General features: G+C 46.9%; 1 protein-coding gene across 3 annotated transcripts in view; it reads left to right on the top strand.

The window, feature by feature from the left end:
- RAI2 (retinoic acid induced 2) overlaps positions 1 to 20,221 on the top strand; it is a 60,776-nt gene that overhangs the window by 12,675 nt on the left and 27,880 nt on the right. The window contains exon 2 of one of the 3 annotated variants that reach the window (XM_078064710.1): positions 19,512 to 19,676. The exons of the other annotated variants lie outside the window; for them this stretch is intronic. The gene's annotated coding sequence lies outside the window, so the exon portion shown is untranslated. The remainder of the gene's footprint in view (positions 1 to 19,511; positions 19,677 to 20,221) is intronic. 3 annotated transcript variants of the gene reach the window in all.

Raw genomic sequence — 20,221 nt, forward strand, 5'->3', positions numbered from 1 at the left:
GATGTGGCCTGGGGTTCAGCTGTTAGCTTCTGGTTCGCAGAGAGCAGCAGTGGTCACTGGCTCAGGTCCGCTGGGAGAAGCTTTCTACTTGCTGCTGCCCTGGAGACCTGGCCCTCCACCAGTCCCAGCTTTGTTTGGGCCACAGTTAGCTTTGGTCACTCCCTTGGCAATTGTTCTGGAATGCATTCATTTTAATTTGGGGCTCCTTGGGAGAGGGGTGGAGAACCAGGCGGGGTGAAGGAAGAGGCACGATCTCTAGGAATTGTCTGACCACCCTGGTGATGGAAGGTGAGTCTGGACAGATAAGCCCATTTGTTGTCCAGTCTGCTGTTCTCTGCAATTAAACGGTGGCAGAAAAGTTAACTTGGAAAGAAAAAAAAAAATGAGGCAGGTGAAGCAGACAGGTAACGGAGCCAGGTCCCCCCACCCTTGTATCTTCATCCTAATTAAAGTCTTTGTCCCTTTTAGAGGGCAAAGGCCATTTGCCCTGGGGCAGGATTGGAGGTGAGGCGGTGTGAGTGGCCCCGGGGGCCTGGAGAGGTTCCCTGGAAAGGGGACTGTCATGTTGGCCACTTTGACCCTTGATCTAGCTTTCAGCAGTGCTGAGAATGTTGTTCTTGTTTAAAAAAAAAAAAAGAAAAGAAAAAAACAGGTGTAAAGAAGTAGCTGAGGTTACTCATGAAAGTAGCTGTTAGGCTGTTTTTCTTATGAATATTTATAAAATAAAAGAGCAATGAGGAATCACTTTTTGTCTAAGTGTGCACAGATCTTCTGTGTTTTCTCCCATGGAGCCTGTTCTTTTCTCTTGCTGTTTTCCCTCTTTGTTTTGTTGTTGGAGTTGTTTCATTTTTGGAGAGCAGGAATCATGTGTCTTTTTTGTGGCTTGGTCTCAAACCAGCCTTCAGTCTCTTGAGCCAGGCAGCACTTCCTAAAGTTCATTTTAATCACCATGTTTAACAACCCAGCCCTCCTTGGCTCCTGGCAGTGTGCTCCATAGCACTTAGATGCTGGTACTATGCTTCATACAAAAAAGTACAAACACACACACTTCTCCCAGTTCATCTGTTTCCAAAAGCAAGTCTTCAAAGGCAGGAACGCAAGGCCCATTTCTGCTATTACAGGGGTTCTGTCCCTGTCGATCGGTGGTGAAATGTCAGCTTCCTGTGCTTTGAGTACTTCCATCGTCTTGGTTAGCTCTGGGCTGTCGCCCCACGGGAGAGCTCGGCAAGTCGGAGCACACCAGTGGGGCCCCATCCCCGTCCCTCTCGTCTCTGTCACCGCCACTCAGCAGGGGTAAGACCCAGCTTCCTCCATTCCACTGGACCTAGCCTCAACTCCATTTTGGACATTTAGGACATGAAGTGTCTCATCCCCCATTTGTATGGGGTGTTTCTTTCCTCTGTTGCTTGCCCCCATCTCTGTAGTGACCAGTGCCAAATGCCCTATTCTTTTTTTTTTTTTTTAAGATTTATTTATTTATTTTAGAGAGTGAGCTTGCAAGCCAGGAGGAGGGGCAGAGGCAGAGGGAGAGGGAGAGAGAGAATCTCCAGCAAACTCTGTGCTAAGCGTGGAGCCCGACGCAGGGCTTGATCCCACGACCCTGAGATCACAACCTGAGCCGAAATCAAGAGTTGGAAGCTTCATTGACTGCACCACCCAGGCGCCCCTGCCCTGTTCCTTTTTTACCACTTCCGTGGATGGCGTGAAGAACTTCACCTTCTCCAAATCCACAATGGAGCTGAAGCACCTGGTCAAGAACTTAATATATGTGCTCTCACCTAAACCACAGAGTAATGTTTAGAAATAGCTACTTTCTTTTACAGATGAGGAAGTGAGCTTATGATGCTGAGCGGCCCAGATCATAATGAGTCTTGTTAGCCCTGAGAAAGAACTTGGACTTTATCCTGAACAGTTCCATAGAGGCCAGTGACATTATCTAGTCTCTGCGTTTGGTTTTTTGTCCTAGTGGAGAATGAACTGGGGCAGGAGGGAAAGAAGACCAGAAAAAGGGCTCTGTTGCAGTAATCCCAGAGAGCAGTGACCTTGAACTGAAGCCACATGGTGGCAGAGGCAAGTGGTTGGATTGTAGAAGTGTTTAGGAGGCCGACTGTGGGATTCAGTAATGGCTGGTAGGTGGAGTAAATGATGATAACACCCTGGTTTCTGTAGTTTAGGCCCCTTGATGGGTCCGGGAACTCAGGATAGGGGAGAGATTGGGTATCTGGGCCCTCCCTCCCTTTGCAGTCAGGCGAGTGGGCAGACAATCTTGGCATTGGCCCACGTAATCATCTTGAGCCCCCAATCCTGAAGGGAATGTGTTGAAAACAGTGAATGGGCCAAAAAATGGGGGAGAAAAGGAAAACCTGACAGATATTGTCAACAGCCAGAGCACCTTCAGTCGGCAGCTTTAAATACACTTTCCAAATGCATGTACTTTAAATAGGCCAGAATTTGTAAGCAGTGGCGGTGGGGGGCACGGAGTAATTTTGCCAGTTCAGGCCTTGACTGGGCCCAGCTGGAGGAGAGGGGTTTGGCTGGTGGCCTGCCACTAGGGTGACCAACTGTCCTCATTTGCCCAGGATTGGGAGGGTTCCTGAGATATGAGACTTTCAGCTTTAAAACCTGGGCAGTCCTGGGCAAACTGGGATGAGCTAGCTGGTCATTCCACTTGCCAGGGGAGGTGTCTCAACATGGACAGCTGGGCTGATTGGGGCCAAAGAAGTGAAGACTCAGTTCTTTCTGGGGACTCGGTATGGTGATGCCACCACAGAGCAGAAAGGGAGCTTGGGAATCGAAAAGGCAAGAATGTATCCCAAGCCCTTTCAGATAGCTTCTCTGGGTCCAAATCAAAGTCTTCTCTTATAAGAGCCTGGGAACTCCATTCTGCTTTCCCGGAAACTAGCCTGTGCCGCATCGTCTTTGTAGCGCCCCCCCACTTTCCAATCCTAGGGATTCACTGGGACATTTCGAGTGAATTTCAGGTGAATGAACAAAGTCTTTGGTTCTGCCAGCATTTGGGACTTGCAGGTCCTTAATCGGACGTGCAAATATTTTAAACTGGGTCCTAGGTGGGCAGAGCAGTTTCTTTACTTAATGCGTTCCTACATCCTTGAAATCGTGGTTAGAAAAAGACTTTATTTTTTTTGTTAACGGCAGCAAAATGCAAAATCATTTGTAGCGGTAGACCATTCGGATCTTCATTTGCAAAGGAACCATAGCCCTCCATTATTCATAAGTCTTTTGAAACCAAATGACAAATTTTTTTGTCTTCAAAAGCTTCCCATCCCCACCCCCACCACAAGCATGTCTCTTGCAAAATAAACCTCAGTAAATAAGCAGACAACATGTTGTAAATGGTAGGACAGAGGAGCACTTGGAATAGAAAGCTAATGAAATGGCTTTTTTCTGTGAAGGCCTGGCCTGGCGCAAGCCTCCAGCTCCATCCAGAAACGCAGAGAGAAACAGAGGGCGAGGTGACAACACTCATCTGACACCAGTGACACCAGTGACAGGGAAAAGCATCAGCGTTCATTCTCGTGGTGGGCAGCTGCAGCAGGAATAAGGAGGGGTTCGGTGCAGGGAAATAAAAGACAAAGGGGAAAATAGAGGGAGAGGTGAAAAAAGTAAGGTTTAGATTCTTCTGGCCACGTGGCTCAGGTAGTGAAGGAGCGAGAAAGGCCCCAAATGGAACTTGGGTCTTTGGAAAGAGCCTCCAACAGTACCCTGTCCTCTAATGAGTCTGAGAGTGAAAACGAGCTTTGTCATTTCTCTGTGCCCTTCTGTATCCCTTTATGAGGAGTGGATATTGGTTATAGCAAAATCGCCTGCAGTATATTCTTACCCAAGCATAAAGGACATAGTGGGTAAAAGCTTAAATAATAGTATCAGCATTTTAAAAAGGTTTTGTATTTCACATACATTTTAAATAGGTCGGAATTTTTAAGCAGTGGGGGGATAGGGTTTATTCTTTCCTTGGTAACGTTTGATTTTTAATGGCAGCTGTACCAGCTATATGGATGGGAGAAGTCCTAAAAATTCTCCATCACAGATTTTTATTTTCAGGTTTTGGTCTAAAATCCTAGCATACATACAGAAAAGTGCACGTGCTGTTAAGCGTCCAGCTTGAAGAATTTTCACAAACAGCATACCCAAGTCACCAGCACCCCGATGGAGACAGGGGCCACACCAGCCCCCCAGAAGCCCCCTCCCCACATCCTCTCCATTACCTCTCCCCAGCAGTAACCACTGTCCTTCAACAGTGTAGATTAGTTGTGTCTCACACAGAATTTTTCATTCGTAGCCTTATGTATGAGTATCCCCCCGTAAAAAAAAGTCCTTGTAATCTTTTTTAGGGAGGAGGGCAGAAATTTTGCAATGGTTTCCTTTCTCCGGCTGCTCTGAATTAGGCCTGTTAAACAGGAAGTTTCTGAGCTGGGTCCCTGCTCGTGTAGGGTTTGGGGCAGGCTGGTCTCTGCTGCCCAGGACGATGCCCAGGCTGTGAGCCAGTAGCCTGCCCTTGGCGTCACCTCTGCCAAAGGCAGCCACCACACTTGCCTTATCTGGCCCATTAAAGCCTCTGTCCGATCTTGCAAAGACACGTGTCTAGAAGCATTGAAGACAGGACAACAAAATGGCTGAGAGTTCCCTGAACGTATTGGCCTTCTGGAAAAGAAGGTCAGTCACGACCATTAAAACAACATAGCCAACGAGCTCCTTTTTTTCCACCTTGCAAATGAGAGTGCGATTGATTAATTTCGCTTCCTCCCAGGCTTCTTCGAAGTTTTCGACGTGCTTTCTGCCCCCTTTTCTTGCTGCAGGAAGCAAGAAGTATGAATGGGGGAATAAAGCTATGGAACATACATCGTCATGTGTCTGGAGCAGCATCAGAAAAGGACTTATTTGTTCTCCTGGGCTGTGTAGTGCCGAGTGATTGAATGCTCGCCAAGCTGTCAGTTTTATGAAACAAATTCCCTAACCCCCTTGGCCCAGAGCTTTGCTCAGCCTGAGATGGAAAAGAAATAACTTTTAATAGAAAACTCATTGCTAAAATTGAAGATAAGATTTCAGAGTTACTTCTCTCCTAAGAATAAGATGAAATATTGAAGAAAGCATTTGATGGGGGACTCTTTAGGGAACCTTATTTCTCAGTTCTTGCTTAACAAACTATGTTAATAAAAATATTTAGATCTTCGTGATGCATAATGCATTTTTATTCCTAGTGAGCTAGCCTGTTTGTATACACAGATGTTTCCTGTGGTCCTTCTATCATTGCTTCTGCTTTTTCTGAAACAATATTTCTAGCCGGAAACAGAATCTTATGTTAAGAACCTAAGCCCCTCACAGACCCTGTTGGTTTGAGTGAGGGTATTTTTATTGCTAGATTTGGGGGAGGGGGTGGTGGGAATCTTCTTTTATTCAAAAACACAGAGAACGCTTTGAATAAAAAGATAATGCAATGAATCCACTGTATGGAGGCATTATTAGACAATTCTTCCTTGGCTTCTAAATTAGACCTGGCCAGTTCATCCAGGCACATTCATTACTGAAGGGCTGGCCGGCTTTTTAGTCTCCGTTCTCACTGTCAAAGCCGCCGTGAGTAATGCCTGCCCTTTCATACAAACCTTAGGTGTGTTCGACTAGGTTTTACAGATTTTTCCAAAGCATTGTTCTCACAGAGCTGCAGTTTCCTTTCCAGCACCAGGAACACTGTGGCAAACGCGGCTCACCAGCCCAGTTTCTCTGCCACTCTTAGGAGCACGTGGAAATCAATTAAAAATAAAATCCGTAGGCCAGTTGTGCTAAGGAAGGAAATGAGGTTTTACACATCAGCACTTTTCAGAAAAACAAAACAAAAAAACCTATCTTAATTGAAAAATGGCACAATGCCCTAGTGAAAAATTAAGCTTCAGGATTCAGTCCTTAATATCTCAGTGATGAGTGTGTATTTCCTCCTGTGGCTGCCCCTATGAGTGAATTCTGAAAGAATCAGGCAGTGTGTTGAAATAAGATATCACTCGGCGTGACTGTTGGAGTGAGGCATCGCCCTGTCTGGCTGACTTGTCAGTCGCTGCCTAAATGCCAGCACAGGAAGGTTCTGGTTCTTTGGAGTTTTCTTTTCTTTGACATTTTAGTAGATTTTGTTTCTCTATTATAATAAAAGTAGTACATACTTATTTGAGGAAGTTTATAAATTTAGAAAGGCAACAAGAAGTGAATAAATACCATTTGTAATCCTGCCACCCAGAGATCACCACTATCAGTGACTTAGGTTCCTATCCTTAAAAGTCTTTTTTGCCTATACATATCTCCTTTCTCTTCTCCAGGAGTTTGGAAGGTATATTCCACCAATTGGCTTCCCCCTCCCCCCAGACTTCTGTTAACATACATTTCTGTAGTTATTAACATCAAGAATGAAAAGGTATCTATTTTATTACCTCTCGTGTGTGACAAAAATTTTCGGGATATTCACTCCTCCGTGTTTCACTGTCCCCCCACACTCCCCGCCAGGTCTCGTTCACTGCCACATCCCCAGCACCTAGAACAGCACCTGGCACTCAGCCATTGCTTAGGAAATACCGTTGAAGCAATGACCGAATGGTGAGACTTTATCCTCACATGACGTCCAGGACATGAGCACTGACTCCTGAGGCCACCCTCTTTCCCCCTTCCTTTGCTGCCTCTCCCAAGAAGTCCAATGAAGCCATAGGTTCCACTGCTTTCTGCTGGAGCTGCTTTCCCTGAATTTCCATGTGGGGAGGCAGTGAGAGGTGAAGCACCCAGCCTCGAGTCAAACAGACCAATTCCCAGGTCTTCGGATCACTACATAATGGGGCACGTGTCTTCATCTCTCTGGGCGGCAAATGGGCAGTGGTGAGACTTGCCTGGCAAGGAGAATGTCAAGTATGCACGGTGCCTGGTACCCAGAAGGGATCCAAGAGCTAGTAGCATTGTTCCCGCGTCTCTCTCCAATCACAGCATAAATAAAGAGCCCTTGGGGGTCCTGGACATTTTCTTTTCGCGTTTCCAGTTGTGTCATCTGATGAGTACAGGAGAGTTTCTAATGGGTTACTTTATGCTTCTGTGCCAAGTAAATCAGAAATGGCGAAGAATCAGGTGATCTTTCTAGTAATCTGCGCTCCCCCCTGCTGTCACATGCACTTCCCTTGCCACACGGGGCTCATTGCGTTGTAATTGTGTATCCGCAGAGCTGACTCTCTGACTGCGCGGTGAATGCACATTCCATCTTGGTATCCTCAGCCGGAGACCCCCAGCGCTGTAACCAAGGAGCCACTCAATATGTATTTGTTGAATGAATGAATGACGGAATGAATGAGTAGTATCATTTTGTACCCATCTTGCCTTATCTCAACGGTTATCTGTGGGCTTTCTGCCATCTCCTAGATGACAAAAGCACACCAAACCATACAGTTCAGTCTCTAGCCTTCTGAATGTCTGCATTAAAATGTGAGCTTCTGATAGACAGACACGTAAGTATTGGTTCTGAAAAGTGCCAGCTTAAGTGGGGGAGGATATTCCCTCTTAGTTCCTACCACCAAGTCCATAGGTTCGTTGGCTGGCAGATCAGGTTCCTTAGGAGAAGAGGAGTGACAATGTGTGCACAGCAAAGCTCCTGTCTGCAGCTTTTAGTTTGAGTTATATGTGTGTTGGCATCTCTTTCACACAGAATCTGATGAGTTGGCATTTATTTTTGACAGCATCTCAAATCTTGTGAAAGTCAGAGCTGGGGGCTGGTGTTGTTTTTTTAGTAATATCTCAGATGGTGGCAGGATAACCTTGATAGTAAAAAAAAAGAAAGGTTTAAAAAGATGTCTTCCTAGAGTTCCTCCAGAAAACTAAAAGCTCAGCAAAGAAGAGCTTCAGAACTTCTCAGAGCAAAGACTTCCTTGAACGTTGGCTTTTTGTAGGCTGCACACAAATAAATACACAAACACATAGTCGCCAAGGTGTGTTTCCTCCTCTCACTGACCATGGCAGCACCTGCTGGTTAGTCCCCCACACCTGTTTTGTTCATCTTCCCAGACTACATTTCCCAGCCTCCCTTGCCGCTTTAACTGTGGCCATGTGACTGGGTTCCGCCTGATAGGATGGGAGTGGAAATGATGTGCGTACTCTGGTCCGAGCAGAAAGGCTTTCCAGGTTTTCCTCCATGCTCTTTGCTCATCCGCTGGCTGTCTGGGATGGAGCAAAGTCCCAGGGTAACCTTGGAAGGTGGCAGAGCGTTCTCTGCCTGGGGAGGATCATTGCATGAAATAGAAGTGCCTCATCTGGAGCGCCCACCTTAGACAAGAAATAAGCTTGAAGCAATTTGTTGGGCAGCCTGTCCTACCTTAACAAAGTCATACTCCTTGGATGTTTAAAAAAAAAAAAGTAGCTGGACAGTTTTCAAAGGCCTTTTATGTGCCAGGAATTGTTTATGTTAATAATAGTCCCCTCAGTAGACCTACAAAGTCGCCCTCATTTTACAGCTATAGCTACAACTCCAAGTGGGAAGGGGGTGAGTATTTTGTCCACCACGGTGGCTCCAGGGTTGGCACAGAGGGTGGAATTGAGGCATGTTGATGATGGAGGACAAGAAGGCCCAATAAGGTGGTCGCATACCGAGGGCCCACAGCTGGAAAATGCTGGACCCACTATTTCATCCAAGTCCACCTGGCTTCGAGGTCCAGCTGCCTCTGAGTATCTATAACCCGAGATTTTAAAAAGAATGGGTGAGGAGCCAGTGATGGGCCCTTAGAAAAAAACATTTTAGTCTCTCATCTTGTATTTCTGAATGGAAAAAGTGACATATTAAAAATGAAAACATCGACATTTCCATAACAGAGAAAGGAAAAACCCTCCGTAAGCTTATCAGAGAAAACTGGTACAAGCTTGGTTTTATGCTGAAAGTTCTTAACCTATACACCCAGTCAACAAAAATTAGGTCACTTTGTGTATAGAAAATTCATATTCTCTCCTGCCACATGATTTTGTTACTTATTTTTCCCTTAAATAATTTCCTTGGACATTATTTCCACGTCAGGACATACCATTCTGTGTCATCCTTTGCAACAACTAGTACGTGTAACTAGTCTGTGTAACGATCTGCAGTAATTAACCAGTTTCCTCTCGGTTGTCATTCGGGTTGTTTCCAGTCTTTATAACACGCAAGAGCTGTGATCAGCATGCTCGTGTGTATGTCTAGGGTAGAATCCTAAGAGGGCAATGGTGAGCACGCCAGCAGGCACGTGTCACTGTCCTCCAAATGTGGACACCTATTGCTGTAGAAAGTCCAGATGGTCAACAGATACTGAAATGGACTCGATGGGTTTAGTTCTTCAAGTCAAGGTAACAAAGAGCAGTGGAAGAAAGGGCTTCTAGACTCTCATTCAAAGTGTTGCAGAAAGGCTCCGTGCCGTGGCAAAGCTTAACAGTAAGGAGGCCCTGGCGTCCCAGCTGGAGGGGATGGCTCCTTCACGCTCTCGGCCGGTCTCTCTGCAGCGCCCTGCAGCGAGAGCAGTGTTGTCGGGAAGGCCGGGGCTGATCTGGGCCCCAGGGAAGACACTGGCCCACACTAAGGAGTGAAGCAAGGCTTCCTTCCAGAGGAGGGGCCAGTGGCCAGTAGGCCAGAGAGAAAGAGGAGGAAGGTGTATGGATGTCACTCAAGGTTCTTGCTGGGGCTGAAGCTGAAGGTTGCAGGACACTCAGTCCTCGGAACCAGGCGTACACCTGACGTGCCTGGACCGCTCTCGGGGCAAGCGGGCAGTTGCCCGCAGATGTCTCTGTCCGTGGGCACAGCTCTGTGAGCTCTGAGATGTCCCCGCGCATGAAGGATATTGGCAGAATGATGGCGAGGATGATGACGATGCTGATGACAGTGGCGGGGGTTGGCAGTGGGAAGAGGGAGATGATTACTCACCCAGACAGTGCTGGCACACTGAGAGCTGAACCTTCGAGAAGAGCTGCCTTCCGTGTGTGTGTGTGTACACGCACATGCGTTGTGACGTGGTCATGTATGCACATGTGATGTATATATGTCGTGGGTAGTGAACGCGTGATGTGTGTAGGGCTCTGTGTGTGAGAGTGGATGTGTGCGAGTGTGTGGATATGTCTGAAGGGGTGAGGGGCGCTGATTAAATCCCCTGAGGCCCTCATGTGGCCTACGAGAGGCTTTACGCTGCTCACGTTGAGTTTTTCCTCCTGTATTCCTCTTGACCATTTTCTCCCTTAGGGAGCCAAGCTCTAGGGAAACACTTAAGGTTCCGCCGATCATCTCATTACCTGGCAGACTTAGAGAGAGGGCAGCCGTGTTCTCTAGAGCTGTCTTATTTTACCTTATTACCCTTTTTACTTATTTTTCTATTTTACTTTTTATTGGGGTATATATACAGTTAAAGGTGCACGGAGCGTACACATCTTAAGTGCTGATACACCCATGTGACTACCTCTCAGTTCAAAATAGAATCCATTTCCAGCGTCCCATAAAGCTCCCTCGAGCCCTTTCCCAGTAGATATCCCCCAAAGACAACCACAATTCTGACTTCTGTCTCCATAGATTAATTTTGTCTCTTCTAGAATTTCATAGAAATGGAACCGTGCAGTATATGGTCTTTTGTGCCTGGCTGCTTTCACTTAGCGCAATGCTTCTGAGATCTGTCCATGTTGCTGCGTGTATCAGCAGTTCGTGTCTTCCTGCTGCTGGGTAGTATCTTATTGTATGGATGAATCACAGTTTGTTTATCCATTCTCCTGCTGACGGACATCTGGGTGGTTTCCAGTTTGGGGCTATTGCAAATAAAGCTGCTACGAACATTCTTGAACATGTCTTTTGGTGGCCATATGTAGAGCTGTCTTAATGTTGCCTATGATAACATTTGACAAAGATAGAGCTTGCAAAAATCATACAACAACAAAGCCCCCAACTTACTCCAGCAAGTTTCCCAGAAGAATGAAGCAGTTGACTCGAAGTGGCTTGTCTTGAATCTGACTACTTCCCTTCCTTTGGGAGAAAAGGGCATAACATGGGGGAGAGTGGCGGGCTCTCTGGGACTTGGAGCCCTCCCGCAAAACAGACGTCATCTCTGAGGATTGCAGTATTTATGAAGCCAGGTTTCCCAGTGTAAAAATGACTCCTTGGGGGTAAACTGGGGCCATCGGGACGGCCATTGGCTACCGCACTCTATGGCTTGTGATTTGGGCTCCAACGCCAAGATTTTCCCATTGGGAGTCCCAGTAAGGCTGGGTGCACGCAACTTGGAAAGACGCCCAGTTTACCTTGAGGGAGCTCAGACTTTGGGAAACTCTGGCCTCTTGCCTGACCCTGGGACACCAGGATGGATTTCAGGGAGTGAAGAAAGAGGAACAAACGGGGTTGCACCCACATGGTGGTCATTTTCAGACTCTTTGGTGTCTGTAGCACCTAAACCCTTGACCTTGTCTCTAAGGAAGCTCTGGGGACTGACCCCGTGGCCTTGGCACTCATTCCACCTGCCTGTGCACTCGCTGCCACCCTCTTCGGTTCTCGGCCACAAGATGTTCGTGCTGGCCCTGGAAGCATGCTTGGCACAGGTCTTGGGCAGGCAAGAGGTGCTGGTGTTTCTGCCCCCACGGGCAGCCCCTAAGCAGTGCCACAGTGGAGTTGGGAGATGGGCACCCCAGCTAACCACCCCTCCCCCCTTGGCAGGGGTAGCTCTGAGGTTAACTCCCAGAAGAACTGAGCCCTGGCTGCCCATAGCAGGCACCTGCTTGAATGGCTACCTGCCCTTCTGGGCTCACTTCCCCACCCCCACGCTGGAGCTACCTGGGACCCTCTCCTACACAAACTGTCTGCACTTGAGTCTTTGTCTCAGGGTCTGCTTTTGCGGGCTTCCCAGACAAAGCCGTGCTCCTCCCCAAGAAAAATGCTCTTGGGCGCATACGTTGATTCTGTCTGGGAGTTCTGCAAATTCCATGGCACCTTTTGCATCATCCACTCGGGGGTTCAGCAAGGCCACTGCCAGCTATATTTGCTGTGGAGAAGTTTGGGATCCGTGGCTGCCCCAAGGGAGGACAGTTACAAATAGTATTTAACTGTCAAGCCGCAGTGAAGACAGACGGCCTTCGTCCCATTGCTCCCTGTCAGTGTCGCTCCCAATACTGCGTACGATGGACGTGACCCTACAGGAAGGTGTGGGTTAATGAAATCATTGAAGACCCCCACCAGGGGTGGGAGTGGGATGGGGGGTGGGCATTACTCTTTAAGGAGATTGCAAGAAGCTATTCTGTAGCCCTGAGGAAAATGGCTTATTGTAAAATAGGAAGTGAAGAAGAAAAGACAAAAATTATATCTCTGCCATGATAGGTTGTTTCCTGAAAAAATAAAACAATAAAACCAAATAAGTCATTTTGATTTGTTGGGGGCATGTGATTCCTGAATGACTTTTTCCTTCTGTTTTTGGTTTTCCAAAATGTGGCTGTGATGTAGGTGTGAACATTTTGAAAAGAATTCTAAAATGAATCGTTTTGGGGAGAAGAATCAATGCACAGAGCACTTTGCCCAGTGTCTTTCTAATCTTTGCTTGGAGGAGTGTTTTCCCACAGAAGTTAAGCAGGGGAACATAGGGAAGGTGGGGCTTGGGGCAGAGGGCTATCATCAGATATAGCACTTGATGATTTGAGTTTGAACTTGTGGTTCTGGAAGAGTAAACACGTGGACCTATCTCTGTGGGGCTGGGGCATCCGCAGGCCTCCAGCATTTGGGGAGGGCAGGTTGTCAGCCTGTAGGTGCAGGTGGCAGTTTGTCAGTGGGGAGGGCGCAGCTGAGGCAGTGCGTGCGTGTGCGTGCGTGTGCGTGTGTGTGTGTGTGTGTGTGTGTGTGTGTGTTGGGGGGGGATTTGAGGGCACAGATGGACTTGCTCCTCCAGGATCGGTCGGGATGGTGGAGCCAGGTGTTCTGGGTTCTGAGGACTGACTCCCTTCTGTCTGGTTCTCCTCACCACCCCACATATTTAGAAGCATACAAGCTGTTTAAGTTACATTCTATTAATCCTTCCCCGGGGCTATATTTGCCTGGCTTGATCAGCACACCACCACACGCATTTTCTAATCGTTTTTGCTGTTTCACTGATTGCAGAATTAGAAGCCTCCCCTGTCTGGTAAAAGTAGGTCAGGGAAGTTCCTGACTTCGCTAGGCGGCTAATAGATTTCTGAATGGCAGCGTGCAGGGCGCCTGCATGTGACATTTGAGCAGAACAATGGTGATCACTCACTGCCGCTCTCAAGCCTGAGTCATTCTCTTCCGCGGCGGGAGCCAGCGCGTGTGGCCGAGGTGTCACACACCTCAGGTGCTGTTGCCCGGGGACAGGGAGCACCTTTATCAGGACCTGACCCCTCCGGGTCGCCTCTCCCCGCGGCCTTCTGCCATTGCCCTTTCCCGGCACCTCTCCCTCCCTCTTGTGTACTCCTCCCGTGGGATGGCCGCACACATCCCGGGCCATCCGGCCTCCCCTCCCAGAAGCGGCCTCGGCTTGGCCGGTGCACCTGCTCCCAAACTTCCTTCTTCCTCCTCCTGCTGTTGTACCCCTTCCCTGTTATTTCAGCTTTAGGATACTGTTGGCTGTGCAGAACCCATAGAAAATGAAACTGCATAGCCTTACAATAAAACGGTTAAGCCTTTAGGTTGGCCCCAGGAAAAAGCAAATGGAATCAAATTATTAAGACCTAGACATTGTCAAATTCACCAAATGGCATTGCTACTGTGAAGTAATTATTTAGATAGGGCATGCTGTGGGTGGCTCTCTTGCTTGCTGTCCCTCCTTTTTTCTTTTCTTCAGTTTTTAAGATGAACAGTTTCTCTTTAGACCACTTCTTTCTTCTAGTTGCAGACAATGGCAATCCTAATCATGCCTGACCAAAACATATTGCTTGTGTGTGTTCATGTTTAATTTGAAAAATGACAACAGTGATTTCTTTGAAGTCTCCTACTCACCCAGAGCTACCCCACTATTGGAATATCCTAGAGGAGGAGAAAGAATAAATCAACATAAAATGATGTCATAAAATCCTCTTAAATAACAACCAGGTAGTAAATTAACATATACACGACCTTTGAAATGATCATGTACCGGGAAGTCGAATGCAGCAAACAGCTGGCTGGGTGCCTGCCCTTGACGAGTCGGCTGAGAGATACAGCTGCTGGGAAGATATTTGAGAGTGGGTCCTAAATGCAGAAAGCTGTCTTTTATTAAAAGAAAAAAAAAAGAAAAGGAAAGAAAAAATCAGATCCTTCGTTTGACAGACCCTAATTTCATTGAGATTGACAGCATTGCGTTTGTCGAGCATACATTTAACAAATGAGATTGAACCACTACCCCGCTCAGTTTCATCTAATTTAATTTGACAGCCAAAGCAGGTAGGTAGAGTAATGTACTTAGAGAGGAGGTAGGGGCGCTTTCCCGGGGTGAAACAACAGGGCTTGCCGGATCGGGCTTAAGCGAGTTATCTCCTCTGTTCCTTTTGTAGTTTTGTTTTTGTTTTGCCATCCACACATGAAGTTTTATTATTTTAAATTTCTAATTGAAGTAGAGTTGTCATACAATATTGTTTTACTTTCTAATTGACATATAAAGTATGTCTACTCACTTGACATATTTTATATGTCAGTTAAAAGCTAATCTTAAATGTGCCATTTAATCAGTTTTTGCCATTATGTGCATTTGTATAGCCACCATCTAAATCAAGATATAGGACATTTCCGTCTTGCAAAAAGTTCATTTCCCAATGAATATAATTGCCCCTCTCCTCGCAAGGTAACCACTGCCATGACTTCTAACGGTTTTTGTTACCTATTTTTGAACTCCATATAAAGTGTATCATGCTGTATGTCCTTTTGTGTCCGTTTTCCTTCACTTAATGGGAAATTCGTCCACATATCAGTAATTCGTTATGTTACTGCTCTGTAATATTCCATTATATGAGGATAGCACAGCCTGTGTATTATTGATGGATGTTGGGTTGTTTCTGGTTTCCCTGTTACCTTTAGTTTTAACTTCTGTTTCTAGAAGTCTTTAGAAGGGCATCATGGAAATAAGCAAGGACGATATGCACCCCCAGGTGAACTTGTTTCAAACAGGCAGCAAAATGCACTCACTATTGTATAAGCAAGTGTCCTGTATCCTGAGTGAGGGGACTGTCTTGGGTCTTCTTCCACTGAGAATGAAGCCAGCCCCATATTCCCTTATCCCATTCCCCACAGAACTGTGGGGCAAGGAGGCCGCTTCATCCCCTTGCCTCTTTTAACCCTGAGAGGGAGGAGAGAGAGGTGAGCAGGGCCTACGGCCAGTCATGTCGAGGTAGCGTGGCAAACAGATGGGAAGGTGGGCCTGGGGGCGGTTCGAAGGCAGCTAGGAAGGGAGAGGAGGAGTCTCCCTCGGGAGTGCCTGTGTATCTGGCACCATGCCCACCTTTGGGCGGACTCAGGGACACAGTTTAAATTTAGGCATCCTTCCTGATCATTCTGACACCTTCCCATTTTCTGAGTCTGGGAAATCAAGCAACCATTCTTATCTCTCACAAAGAAGCTGACCAGGCAGTGCGGCTCGGGGAGGCATTTGTCATGGGGCAGAAACGGTGCTCAAAGGGTTGTCATCTTAGAAGGCCGCCCCCTCCCTCCAGCTAATGGGCAAGGCGAGCAGTTGTACATACAGGTGTGGCAGGGCTGGGAACTTCGGGGCAAGGCAGGTCCGCGAGCCGCGTTTGCTGGTGTGGAAATGAAGCGAGAGGGTAAGACGTTTAACCTGCCCGTGGTCAGCCTGGGACTGTCGCCGGCTGAGCACTGAAAGTCTCGGGTCCTGGAGAGCCCCTCAGTCCAGGATGGTTGGTCACCCTAAAGGTTGGTCACCTTTTCACACTCACTTATCTGTGCATTCCTTTAACAAGTGTCAATGAACTTCCATCACACTTTGCAAGGTTGCGGGGTTCGAAAGGTAGTCAACAAGGCAGCAGCGATCCCTGCCCCGCTTCCAGAGTACATCCTCTAGAGAGAAAGCTGGGATTTAAGGAAGTGATTACAAGCCAGTGCAGTGCTGGCTTTGATAGAGATAATAAGGCGATGAGCGCTTAATTGGGAAAATACCGGAGGCTTGTGGAAGCAGGTGGGGAAGACAATCCGCTACCGGTTCTTTATCTCCTTAGCATATCCACAGAGTTCTAGACCTGCTCAGAAAAGCAATTTAGAGCAAACTCTGATGCATTCAGAATGGCGGTGGAACAAACAGGGTAGGGATCGGGGGTGACAAGAAAGTAGCCAGATTTAAGTCCACGTTTGTAAACAGGGCTGTAGGAGCGAAAAGTTAGCGCCACATTCTCTGTGTGTTGTGTTACAACAGAGCAGCATGTACTCCTCTAAGTATTTAAAACTAACCGACATGTGCTTTTGCCTAAGAGGCCCAGTTATTGTTGGTTTAAAAAAAAAAAAAAAAAGCCTTTTTAATGCATTAGAAGTATATGGCAGCTGTTGTAAGATCTGAAAGGCTACCCAAAGCACGTTCATTCACTCATTCATTTCACAGATACCTGTTGACATTAGTGCCCCTAAATATTTTACTTTCCACCTAGCCATCACATAGACCCAACAAAACAAAACAAATCCCCCGAAACTAAAGCCCTTCTCTCCAGGGGATGGTCCGAAATTTAGCCCAGTGTCAAAGATAGCCAAGCAGGACGAGTCTTGAATTTTAGAGTCTCTTTCTTGTATTCCTCAGCCTAGAGGGTGCCAGTGGCCTTTCTATAAGGGGTAACCTTTCACTGATGTCTGTAGAAAAGATAAGGGTAGAGGATTTTTCTAGAGAAAGGTTTTCATTATGTGTTAGAAACAGCGCGGATACGCATTGGGTCCGGTTTTTCTTCTTTCCCTACCTTTGCCATTGTGCAGTTATAACAGAGATGATCCATCCAAAGCATTATTCTTCTATTGCATGGGTAGCAATGCACTGCCCACCTACTCTGAGCACTGACTCTCTGGGTGTTCCCAATTATCACACAGCTCTTTCTAAGTCTTGCTTGTGACAGGATAAGGGGGGACAGTGACACCCTCCCCTAGACGACCCCCAAGCTTTCTTTCACAAGCAAGGAAGCAATAATGGAGACGTAGCCGTGAGGAAAGAAATGCCTCTTTCCTTTGTAGCTCGTTCAACATGCTTGTCCAGATTTATGATATTTTGCCATCTGGTTTATTTCTCTTGTTGTTTTGTATTGTTTTAAATACGCTCGAGGCCATCTTTGAGTCTTTTCTTAAAAAAAAAAAAACAAATTAAAAAAGCAAATCATATGAGTGTCATTTGAAGGTTAGGGATGAAAGAGAAGTTTAAATAGGACTTGGATCTTCCCTGTGAAGTTCAGTAGCTAAAAATAAAATTCTTTTTACTTTGTTGATTACGTAATAGAACACGGTTCTCAGATGTGAACTCTATGGAATGTCTCAGTTGTTTGGAGAGTTCTTGTTTGGGTTTTCTTAAATGGTGGTGCAGGCGTTCTGTGAAATAATGGACTGGATTCGGTTAGTGATTGAGCACCTAGTAGGTGCTCGCCACCTTGCAGGCTGCTGCCGTGGGTCACTTTGCGATGCTGATGAGCTTTACCCAGAGGCAGGACTTGCTTTTCACTTGGTCTAACTTCACGTTCATTCTCTTAAGCCAGGTTTCTCTTTCTAAAGAAACATTTGTGCAGAAAGCAGCAGGGAGGGAGTCTTTTTGTAAGATGAAAGGGTGGAGTTGGGTGGGGCAGTCTTTGTTTTAAAAAGAAAAGGTACTCTGGGTGCTGTGTGCTGTGTTCTGGGAAGCCATGAAATCCCAGTGACCTGGATAACTATGTTTAAACCATGCTCTTATTAAAACCAGCAGTCCTGGCTTTCCCAGACAAAGAGATTCTGAAACAATTTTGGAAATACATTCACAAGAGTGGAATTCATAAAAGGAACGGTACGACCATCCGCTGCACTGTGTAGACATAAAATTGGATGGGCAAAGGGGGAATTTCACAAGTACGGATTCAAAGCTTTTAGATGAACTTGCCTAATTGGTAGTAGTGATGTAGAGCATCTTGCTGGAAGGAAAACAAATCTCGCATCTAAGAATGTTCTCTTCGATGTAAAAGCAAATGCATCTTCAAACAATGCTCGGGAAATATCTTGGTTAGGGATTTTGGAAACGATTTAAGGATCACGGGTTAGTGCCTGGCACTTGGTAAACTGCTGCACACAATTTAGAAATCTCGCCAAGGCGTTCCTAAGTCCAATTCCACTGACCTTACGATCACCTGGGGGGAGTTTGGGACCTGCTCAGCCTTGGACGCCGTCAGATGCGTTGAGTGAGGCTCTTGGGTGTCGGGCAGAGGATCCGTGTGCTCAGAGAGCACACAGAGGATACTGCTCGGGAGGGCACGGTCTGTCTCTGCTGCTGATTCCCCCTTTCCCGTGCTGCCAGGGCCGACCACCCCCTGTGACAGAGTCATTCTGTCTTCAGGCACATTATTAGTACTTGTAATCAGGTTATGGTTGGTTTTTTTGACTGAGGGTCCATCTGTCTCTCTAGGGTGACAATGCCTGGTTCTGTTTTGCTCTTAGCTCATTTCATAGTTTAACTCTCAGAAAGTGACCTTCCTTCTGGGGATTTTGATGATTAGCCCAGTTTGAGAACTGCTGGCCGGGTCCATTTCTCTGGACAGGATCCTATCCATACCATCCCAGACAGTTTTCTGCCACACAGATGGCCACGAAACAGCATCTTGGCAAATGCCATTGACTCCGGATTGTAGGTTTATTCATTAGCTGAAGCCCAATTTTAAAATCCAGTCAACTATGATTCCTTCAAATGACTTCAAATCAAGTCACGTACAGTGCTTCTTAAGGCTGATTTTGTTTCTTATTATTCTACTGAGTGCTCAGGACAGCTGACTGCTCCTGGGTTGGTGGGCTGGAGCCGTAAATAGCTTTTGGATCCCTCGGGTGTCAGGATGGATAAAAGGATAAATGACGAAAAGAGAATAAAAGGATGAAGGTCGGTGGGTGAGCAAACAGAAATTGGACAAGGCTCTACTCTCATGTACACACCGCGAGAGGCCCTTTTACAACATCCCCTGCTGACCCTCACAGCATCTTTGCGGGGATGTCGCAAACCCCATATCACAAGAGGGAAAGGCAGGGTGATCGTCCTAGGTCGCAGAGCCAGCATTCAACTGGGCCTTCAGAATTTTCTACACCACCTAGTTGCCCCACTCTCTTCTACCCCAAATCTGATCCTGAGTTTTCTTTTTTTTAATCATCTGTCAAGAGCATTTTAGGGGCGCCTGGGTGGCTCAGTCGTTAAGCGTCTGCCTTCAGCTCAGGTCATGATCCCAGGATCCTGGGATCGAGCACCGCATCGGGCTCCCTGCTCAGCGGGGAGCCTGCTTCTCCCTCTCCCACTCCCCTTGTGTTCCCTCTGTCGCTGTCTCTCTCTCTGTCAAATAAATAAATAAATCTTTTTTTTTTTTTTTTAAAGAGCATTTTAAATTTTCCTCTGTGCTGCCGTGGGGTCCAGCTTGGAGACCTGGTTCAGCCGCAGCTGGGCTCACAAGGTCCACTCACTTCTCCAGAGACCTCCGTCCTCTTCTTGGAGAAATAGCACAGTTCTATTCTGATTTGGCATGCTTGAGAGCAATCAAAGGTAGGACCGCTCATTTCTGAATTATACATGGGTTTCCCTTCATCTGTAGAACGTAATTAAGAAAAAGGGCTCGAGGAATACCAAATTCTGAGCCAAGCATCTTAAGAAGCTGCCACAGGAATTGGGTATTAGCAGCCTCTGCTGTGTGCCATATGGGCCAGGGCTGCTCTTAGCTTCTCGGTGGGAGGGAGAGGCCCTGGTGCCAGGAGCCAGGAGTGAGAAACAGTGGGAGGGAAGGCTCTAGCCTTCTGCCCTTGAGATCTTGGAGAGGTGAAGCAGGATGCAGGCTGACATTTCTCAGGGGTTCCCAGACGGACCCTCCCTTGCTGGCCTCACCACCATTCTCGTTAACTTTATGAAAGGTGGTCTCTGGACCACCAGGGTTACTCACCCTTAGCACTTCTGGCATTTGGAAGGAGATCATTCTTGGTCGTTGGGACTATCCTGTGCATCACAGGATGTTTAACAGATCTATGGCCTCCACCCACTAGCTGCCAATAGAAACCCCCTTCCCGGAGTTGTGGCAACAAAAAATGTCCCCCAGA

Source organism: Halichoerus grypus, chromosome X (assembly GCF_964656455.1).
Source record: "Halichoerus grypus chromosome X, mHalGry1.hap1.1, whole genome shotgun sequence".
NCBI classification, from domain to species: Eukaryota; Metazoa; Chordata; class Mammalia; order Carnivora; family Phocidae; genus Halichoerus; species Halichoerus grypus.